Source organism: Homalodisca vitripennis, chromosome 5 (genome assembly GCF_021130785.1).
Source record: "Homalodisca vitripennis isolate AUS2020 chromosome 5, UT_GWSS_2.1, whole genome shotgun sequence".
Lineage (NCBI taxonomy): Eukaryota > Metazoa > Arthropoda > Insecta > Hemiptera > Cicadellidae > Homalodisca > Homalodisca vitripennis.
In genome coordinates, this window is record NC_060211.1 from 183,339,354 (window position 1) to 183,350,310 (window position 10,957).

A 10,957-nucleotide genomic window follows, 5' to 3' on the forward strand; every position below is an offset into this window, starting at 1 on the left:
TGAGATTACTCATTATAAATATATTTCTATACATCGTGTGGAAGTCTTGTTGATAATAGGTTACTACCTTGTGTATCTAATCCATAGGCTTCTCAGATACATAAAGCCCACCATGAATCAAATGTGCATAGCAAATAGTGGTGATCATTTTGACCAAGATAGAACCGTATATCATGCATCGCTAGACCTTGCTCAGACGAATCTTCTCACACCTTAAGTTTCTACCCATTTGTCTGTCCTGGTTAAACCTTTAGACCTTTGGTACGCATTCAATTTTTGGAAAAGCTACATGCGACAATGAGATGGACATTTATTTTAGGTTTTGTGTGATAATAGTTTAGCTCTTTGAGTCACACCCTTGTGCCCATTCAGCCACTCATATAACTTCCTGCCAAATTTGGTTAGAATCTGTTGAAAAGTATGAACTAAATCTGGTTATATGGATAGAAAATTTTTTTACGAGTAGCCTTTCAATATTGGATTTGGCATCTAGCCTGGTACTTAAATTATAGGTTATGTAGGCGGACAAAGAATTTTGAGTGTATTACTTGCTGTGTGGATGCACCAGTTGGTTTTCTCTTTAAAATTCCTTGAGCTCTTGTTGCCTTCTACACAGTCTTGTTCAGCTCTTAATTTCATTATGGTAAAGTAGCAAACTACAGAAACACATCTAATTGTTACATGTATTTGTTAGGATGGAGTGTAATTCATTTTTTTGGCTCCAGCCGAGTGGGGTTGCCTTGTTGAATCGAGAGTGCGCTAGAGTCGGGCAATAAGTTAGGTTAGGGACTAGCAACAATTCACAGTGACTTCAGCGTGATACCGCTAGAGTTCGGTCTCGTCGGACAACATTAATTTTGATAGTACGCGATATCTAGCTCTTGCCATCCTATTACATACAAGTCTACGGTGTCTTTGTGCTTGTGTGTGTGTGTTTGTGTGCGTGCGTTGCGTGCGTGTGTGTGTGTGTGTGTGTGTGTGTGTGTGTGTGTGTGTGTGTGTGTGTGTGTGTGTGTGTTTTACTCAACCACGTAAATACCTCTGGACCGATATTACATGGACATTCTTAGGGTCCCTGGTTATCATATAAGTTATTTCAAAATCACTAAGGATACGCTCCACTGGTCTCTAAATTTGCGAAAATTCCATAAAAATACATTAAAGGGAACAAAATATGTTATTAATTGAAAAAGCCTGCTACATGCATAAAACTTTTCTGTGTAATCATTGTTTTATAACAGCATAACCAAATGTGTAATTAATTTAATTATTATTATAACTTTATCGAAAAATCCCAGAAAAATACATTAAAGCTAACAAAATATGTTATTAATTGAAAAAGTCTGTCCAATGCATTAAATCGTTCTTTGTAAACATTGTTTAGTTACAGAATAACAATATATTTAGTTAATTAACTATTATTACAATTTTATTTAAATTACTTATAGTCTTTGAAAGCAGAGAGTCCTATTAACCCACGAGGATCAAAACAATTGGTCAAACCGTCCTCAAATGACAGGCGTAGCCACGGACTTTTGGATGACCCTGTATGACTTACTGTTGCTTCTTTTCCTTATGAATGCCTTTAATCTAGCATGGTTGTCTGCTGCTGTATATATTTAAGTTTGTTATTCTTCGTCTGTTTGTTGTGCTAATAATTTGATAGTCTTAATTAATTAATTCCATTTAATTTATTGCTTCTAATCATGTAATATTAATTCTACTCATACAACACAATTACATGCCTGTTATAATGTTTATTCATTATTTGTTGTTGTATTACTTGTTCTATTGAGTTGTTGTTAAAATATTATTTTCCGTTATTATTTATCTGGTATTATTTATTCGTTATGATTTATTTGCTATTATTGATTTGCATGTCATATTCATTAATCTAATAATGTTATTGTTTACTTAGCATTAATTTTAGTATTAGCTTAGCTCAATATTAGCTTTAAATTACTGGCCAATAGCCATCATTGCAGTGTATTGGTCCGTATTTTAAATTGAGATTCCGTGAATAAATAAAGTAATTTGATTCTCGTGAATTCTAAAGGCGATAAAGTTTTGTCAGGTCCACCACAAGAACATCGTCTCTGATACTAACATGACGGTTTTTGCCAACCTCACAAGTAATTATAAACCGATTTCTCATATAATGCGGATATTACTTAAAACGTTCTTGTATTGTGAAAGGACGTTCCATACAAGGAACGTCTGCAGAGCTCAGGTGTAACTGAGGGAGCCATAACTGTTATAACGTTACATTAGAGTCAGAGTGGCTCGCTATGTACATTATATTACATTGTTCTGTACTTGACAGCTGGTACCCTGACATTGTAACTCACCTCCCCACTTACCTCCGGTGTTGTATGTTATTACATGTGTAAAGTGCTCGTAGTTTGTTGCACTCTCTGGTTTAAATAATGAGCTCTCCATTGTTGTGAGTATCCCAGTTTATGATATCGCACCTCGTAACAAACCCGAATGATGTGACAACGAACTCTACAAACAATGGTGATTAAAGCGAAAAAATGGCTGAATACTCAGGTAAAACTGGAACAATAAATATTGGGTATTTAATTCATTGGTAATGTCCCTTTAGGATTAAATTGACAATTAATTATGTATGCTTATATCCTTAAATCAACCGTGAGGTGTTGTCACACCTTACGTATATGGGAGATCACCCCATTATCAAACCACAGAAGTGTCCCTCAAAGTGTGCGCCCTATCGCCCCTGGCAGGAATTTCAGGTTCCCTAGGCGCTGCGGTTAAACTTACAGTGTGAGAAAAATAAAAATAAACGAAACATTTAAAAATATTGAATTCACCATACACTAGGTTTGTAATGACATATAGAATTATTTAATTGCCATTAATATACCTATATTTATATTTAATATATTTTATATTAAAACAATTAAACAGAAACAAAAGCGATAGATATGTCGTCTTTTATATTTATTAAAACATTTTTTTACTTGAGACTTTTACCACGGCTAATGTACAATAATATTCATGCAGACCAATTTCTGTTGTTTATTATTCATTGACTCTATTGAGGTGGTGGGCGGTGAGCTAGGTAGTACAACAATAAAGAGAACTTTGAGTCAAAAAAGTTTTAGAAACACTGGACTAAAGCATACAATTAAATCCGAATATGGCTTTGTTTTTGTACTTTAAATCACAGAACACAACAACATCAAACAATGAAACAAACACTCAGTCCACAAAACGCATTAAACCTTTGTAGGTCTACTTATACACGGCACAAGGCATGTTTGTTGTGTGATTTTATCTACAAAAACGAAGCGATTCTACGTATTCAGTGATTTAGTCCGATAATATGGTGGAGAAACTTTAAGGCTGTTTTTGGATTTAACGTAGTAATAGCTATTTTATTGTCATGTCTGAGGTACTAAAATATGCAGTTTTCGAAAATATTAGTGCACTACAATTATGTACATTACTAGATTATTTTAATAGAAATGTTAGTATTATACTGTACACTACACAAAATATCAAATAAATTAGTTCTGTTTGTCGGTTTAACTGCTTAACATTGTTCGACTTACGGTTATTACGGAAATCACACATAAAATTAATTTTTCGTGGTGACAATATGTGTAAGGATTTCGGATCGGACGTCACTTTATGGAAGAATCAGCAAAGCAATATGCTCGACACTGTCAGTCTGGGGTTCGAGGAGAAGGACCCTTTGAAGACGAGACAAACGCAGTTCCTTCATGAAGTACTCCCTTATTGCTCTGTTTGCAGTTCATGTCACTATCCAGTATCCATCACACAAGTAATCGTTCTATTATTTTACTGAAAACATTTCTTAAAAAATTTTAATACTACAACTCTTATGTCAACTATATATACAGACCAAATCTCCCCCCCCCCCTCGAGTGCTCAAATGTCTTTCTGCCAAATGGCATAGTCTTTGAAATTCGCTATTATTCAACTTAGGGGGTCGCTTTCTGAATTATCACGATCTTTTTTTTAAATTAGATTAAGGTATCGTTAAGACTTCCCTTATTAAGGATTAGTGTATTGATCTAAATGTGGAATAAGGATCAGTGTATGTTTCTAGGTTCAAAAAATGTTAATTGAATTGTATTCACAGTAACTTACACAGCTGTTACACACAATTACATTTAATACATAATTACACAGTATACTTTCTGGTAACTGTGCCCACATTCATCTACTTGCTTTGTCATCGATGTGCTGTTAAGACATTGGTTTCATATATATATATATATATATATTTCACTACTTTAAAGACCAGTGGGGCGCAGCCCGAAGGGATTTCCGAAATAAGAATCAGCCTCTATTCATCCGAGGGGTCGTAGAATGTCGATGTAAAATTTCAGTACAATCGGTTGAAAAATTTTACGCGTGAAAACAAAACAAACAAAGCACATTCGTATTTATAATATTATTATGATGGAACGTGAAAAATACAAATGGGAACAATTAATCAAACACTACAAATGAATATATAATGATTTAAAACCACCAGTATTAAAATTTAACACTTAATTTTATGTTTAGAGTGGAAGGAAACAGTTATGGGTTTGAAGATACTTAACAAATTAACGATACAAATGTTCTCTCCTTATCTGAAATATGTCTGGTTGTAACTGATCAAGTAAAGCGTGATCAGAATGTAATAATATCATGTCATGGAAGGAATTTAGAGAAATATAAGAAAAGAGAAAAATCAGAAGAAAAGAAATATTCCTTGTAAAACTATAAATACTTTCTGCAAAGTCAAAATAACGTAATGTTTGGTAAATTTATCACGAAATATCCATCAAGAATAGAATTTATTAATGTTTTGTTAACATCTTATTTGAGAGCAAAATCTTATTCTGCCTTTTTTGAACTCAAGGAAGTGAGCTTGTATTTTTGTTTTAAGAGCATGTTCTGTTGTGTACTTTGCTTAGTGTAAGATGAAACTTGAAATGGGTAGACTTTATTAAGCGGCCTTAACTCGTTATTCGGTTGTTTTCATCGATGGATCGATGTTTGTATCCAAAAGAATAATTCGGCATTAAAATTTATTTAACTTAGCATATGATATCAACTTATTAGTTATAGTAATTTTAATGTAAACAATAAACAGCAAGAAGTAACTAATATCTAGAGTCTATGAAAATAGCGATGGATATGATAAATATATGTGAGATATTTCTCACAAGTGACGAGATTTATTTAAGTGGCTTCAACATGTGGGTTTGGCTCCTGGTAACCCCATGGGGAGAATTCTTTCCTCCGTGTCACAAAAGCGGTTACTCATTGATATCAAGCTGGACAAGTTCGTAAATATTGTAAGGTTTCTTTGATATCTAAGTCCAGGCCATATTTGGTTTTTTTGTTTATGTAATTTTAGTGTTAAATTTATGTTTTTAAAATTGTAATGTACGAGATTCTTCTTGTTACGGTAATTTATTACAACTCTTATAGTGTACGATTTTTACATATCGAAGTTGGATAATATATCGAACCATTCGATAAAAACAACGAAATAACGAGTGTAAGCCGCATATTAGTCTCCTCCTTGAAATAAAGAAGAAATACTTGTAAGAAATGATTCGATCTGAAGCAGCACATTATAAACACAACAAATGACTTGTGTACGGTGTTGTGCTGTCCCAAAGGCACATCTGTGTATAAGTCTGAAAGCTTGTGTGTAAACTGATAACAACTGTGCTTACATGTAAGTTGAACTCCTTTATACGATTGTTAACTGAGTTTTAGCGAAGCTAATCGCTCGAGGGAATTGACAATTTATTTTATATCTGCATGTCTTTCTATCCCAATTTAATGAATAAAACTCTGAATTTATAATGGGGCAAGATATGTCAAGAAAGATCTCGCGTGTAGATCTTAGATTTGGCATGAAAATTAATTTCTACAAGAATAGCTCGTCATTTTCGACTCAAATTTTGTGTACTTTTTCTTTCCATCTATGGCAGGAAATCTCGTGAATAAAATTTGCATTAAATTTGAAATTTTGCATTTCAACTTCAGCAAAGCCTGTTACAACACTTGATATGGTGTACTTATTCTACCCTGTTTAATAGCATTCCATAATCAGTGAAATGAGTCTTTCAGTAAAAAGTAAAGTAAAGTAAAGATATCTTACTTTACCAGTCGAAGTTAGGACTAAGAAGCCCTCTCTAACTCTTAACCTGGGGACCAACGGCTTAAAGGCGAAAGGGATCTTGCGATAACCGCGTGCGCGTGTGTGTATATGTGTGTGATTGGGATGGAATTTTGTGTACCACATGAGTATATTACTAGGGGTTGGGGATATCACACATTATGAGGGGAAGGGGAGGTTATTGACATGGGTATTTGCATCTTTAGGGGAATATTATCAATCTGATGATGTGTGATTGTGTTTCTCGTACTCGTGACTTGTGTTCAGGACTTTTCCGCAGTGACAACACCTGGACTAGACTCAAAGCAGCTTTTAGGTATGTTTGAACCCTTTTCTTTTTCTTTTTTCTTTCTGTTCTATATTTTTGAATGTACTAATAACTCCCCCACCTGACGAAGAGGATAGATCCAATCCTCGAAACGTTGTGTTATACCTTTTGTAACCGTAACGATGGCAAATGCTAGAACTCCTGTCATCCAGTCAAACCTTCCATCGTCAATAATAGACTTTAAACAAAGAATTATCAATCTATCAAGAGTGACATTAAAAATGAGCTAACCTTCTCAAAAATTGTTTTGTTTAAGAATATTTATCACACTCCTGAATTCAATAACAAAGATCTTGATCAGATTATTCATTTAGTTTGAGGATACGGTAAGCACATTAACATGAAATATGAAAGCCGGAAAATACGAACTATCCTTTAGCTCGTTCACGAAATTATGAACGCCTATAACGCTTCAAGTACTCTGTGTGCTTTCGTCGAAAGTATATTCAAAATCGCACACACACGAGTTCATGTCCCAAAGCGGTTAGCAAGTTACATTTAGTAACAAAACTAGACCAGTTTTTGTTATAACTGTACTCCTGTTACAGCTGTCGGTAGTAACAAGATATACGCATTAACTGTGAATTATTCATATTGTATACAACAGTGACCAATTGGACGGGGGAGGTAGTTTATTACCAATTTAAAAAAAAAAAAAATAAAACTAATAAAAATGAATGGAAAATTAAGTTTTGGACAAAACTATAATTTGAATTTATAAAATATCTATGTTCAATAACTAATTTTGAGTCAACAAATTAACTATATTGACTTGAGACATTGCTAGTTCGAGTGAAAAATTCATCAACTTATTGGTGCTGCCAAATGTATATAATTTATAAACAATTTAAGTACCTGTATCAATCTAGAAAATGTACTTATTTCTTCATAATGAATTTCAAGGTATGTGTTCGTATAGTGAATATTTATCTATTGTATATCATGGAATCACTTAATTAGAGATGAATTAGTAGTTATTGTAGGAATTGATTCGGTAATATCTATTGTTATTATATATAAATTAGAAACAAGTTCCTGTTGTACTTTGAACGTCTCTCTCTCTCTCTCTCCCTCCCTCCCTCTCTCCCTCTACCTCCCTCTCCTTCTCTCTCTCCCTCTCTCTTTCTCTCTCTATCTTTCCCTCCCTCTCTTATAAACAATTTAAGTACCTGTATCAATCTAGAAAATGTACTTATTTCTTCATAATGAATTTCAAGGTATGTGTTCGTATAGTGAATATTTATCTATTGTATATCATGGAATCACTTAATTAGAGATGAATTAGTAGTTATTGTAGGAATTTATTCGGTAATATCTATTGTTATTATATATATAATTAGAAACAAGTTCCTGTTGTACTTTGAACGTCTCTCTCTCTCTCTCCCTCCCTCCCTCCCTCCCTCTCTCCCTCTACCTCCCTCTCCTTCTCTCTCTCTCTTTCCCTCCCTCTCTCTTTCCCTCCCTCTCTCTCACTCTCTCTCTCTCTCTCTCTCTCTCTCTCTCTCTCTCTCTCTCTCTCTCTAATACTCTGTACTGAGCTATGTTGTGACCTCTTGAACTTGATATTGTACAACATTTTGATTTTTGCATAATTGCTGTAACCCGTTTAAAATAATAAATAAATACCATTAATATATTCCACGAGCGACTAGCTTGTGTTGAATTTTGCGTGAAGTGGATGTGTCAGAATCTACATGGCAAACATACTTCAACAATAAAACCTATTTTCTTTCAGTATAATCACGTTTAGGATGATTGGTGAATTGGGATGTATGAAAAAGTCAACTTCTCTACTAGTGTATGCAAGTATTCCAGTGTTTATTTGATATATCTAACACTATCCAATTCCTTTGATATATAGCATGTTAGTGTTGTAAATAGTGTGAGCATTCTTGATAAGTGTTTAGCTTTGGTTTTTTCTTTTTTAGTGTTTCTGTATTCTTGATGCTCCTTGGTAGGGATGCCTTTCTTATTAAATCGTTATGTCCCGTTGCATTAAACCTCGAGATCGTGGATCCAAGAAGGAATAGTGAAATAAATAACCGTTCTTTAGGTTGCCAAAATGTAGAATATTGGAGAGATTCCTTCTTCGGATCTTGCTGATAAGAGGCCGGAAGCTTGAACCCTACGCCAGTTCTTACATTCACCTGGACAATATCTGCTCCATTTCTTTACATGGGGACATTTGTCTGGACAATATCTGCTCCATTGATTTACATGGGAACATTTGTCTGGACAATATCTGCTCCCTCCATTGATTTACATGGGAACATTTACCCGGGCAATATCTGCTCCGTTGATTTAGTCATCAGTTCCTAGATCAACGCAAGTATCAAGTTTCATAATTATTCGAGATGTATCCATCATTTTGTTTTGCAGAATGTATAGTATTCGCGTACTGTTTTAATTACTCACGCATAAAAGACTAATACAATTTTAGTCTTTTAAAAAACTAACTTTCGGAAGGTCTGGCTAAACTTTACAAAATCAAAATTAACACGTTTCATATTACTGACGGTCACGAAACAGAAGAAGGATATGAGTAACTCTTGGGAAGGTGCACTGAAATAAAAACTCAAGGTGGATTGTTCAACATCTACATCTTTATTAAGCGCCTTTGGTCACATATTGACGAAAATACATTATCTTATATGTAGAAACTTACTCCTAGGTACATAAGTACTACCCTTAAGGTACTTATTTTATGATCACATACAAATACTGATGGTCATGCCTACACTAATTAGGTAACGTTTGGTTTCAACACAAATACAGCAAATTGTTATTGCAAAAAGTGATACAACGTCTTTACAACAACATGCTGGGAGTTCTTGGACACAGTTTGGAACATCGGTTAAGGGAAGAAGGGCCTGAGGTTTTAATGATAACAGCCACACAACCTGATTACAAATTCTCGTCAATTCGGAATATTTCTCAATTCTCTGTTTGCTTAATGCTAATGGATCACTAGAGAGGAGTCTCTATACAAAATGTTATTCCACGATTTGATTTTGTTCGTTCGTTAACTCTCATAAAGGACAGGGCATGTTTCTGCTCAGAAAGTTAAAACTAGTCGTTACCATTTCTTTACTCTATCTCACAATAACATTTTGGAATTCAATGATTCTTACCTACACAAAAATAATTCCCAGTAAGAAAAATTTAAGTGATCACCATTTCCAATAGATTTGGCCAAACTGTAAACTATCATTTCATTTTCGTCCCTCAAGATCCTTTATTATACATCAAATTTGGCTTAAACTTAGTACTAAAATGTTATTTTTTCTTTGTTAACCACACGCTCACTCGAAAATATATTCTCAAGAACTCTTCTTTAGATGATATGACCATTTACACTGTTTATTTTTACAAATTGAACAATATAACGTCTATTCCATTCAGAGTTTCCTACGCTCAATCTTATTCACTTTTAAGAAAAATGAGCAGTCATATTCATCATAAATTATATGAATATTCATATCCTATAATCATATTCATATACGAACTTGAATATTTATTCAATACTTTTATAAATTACAAATACATAATTATTATTTATTTGTACTAATCAAGAAATGACTTTTTCAAGGAAACTATAATTATGAGGCAATAAACTTTTATGACGTATACAATTAATTGTTTGTAACATATCATCATTAATGTAAAATAAAGCATGATTCATCTGTTCATAACTCACAAAATTAGCTATTAAAAATTAAATAAATTAGTTTAATTACAAATACTTCAGTTCGGAAGCAATAAGGAATGATTGATCATCAATGATTTAAATGCCAGTAAAGTTTTGAGCAGTTATAGAGGGGTTTGACTCTGAGATGCTAATTAAATCAAAGCATTATGAGAAATAAATAACGTCCTGAACTTCTTAGTATGTTTCACACATCGTAAATAATACATTCTACTCTACGATTGAGATCTTAGTATTTCCTAAATTTATGAACTACTAAAAAAATTCAATACTATAATCTAATCAATTTAGATTCACTTTTAGTATCGAACCAAAATTGTTCAGGTCTAGTTAGACATAGCAACAGATGTTTCGCTACTGTAGCCTATCACAGTTCGCTCCAATATTGTGCAGATCTGGTTAGATGTAGCAACAGATGTTTCTCCACTGTAGCCTATCACAGTTCGCTCCAATATTGTGCAGGTCTGATTAGATGTAGCAACAGATATTTCTCCACTGTAGCCTATCACAGTTCGCTCCAATATTGTGCAGGTCTGGTTAGATGTAGCAACAGATGTTTCTCCACTGTAGCCTATCACAGTTCGCTCCAATATTGTGCAGATCTGGTTAGATGTAGCAACAGATGTTTCTCCACTGTAGCCTATCACAGTTCGCTCCAATATTGTGCAGATCTGGTTAGATGTAGCAACAGATGTTTCTCCACTGTAGCCTATCACAGTTCGCTCCAATATTGTGCAGATCTGGT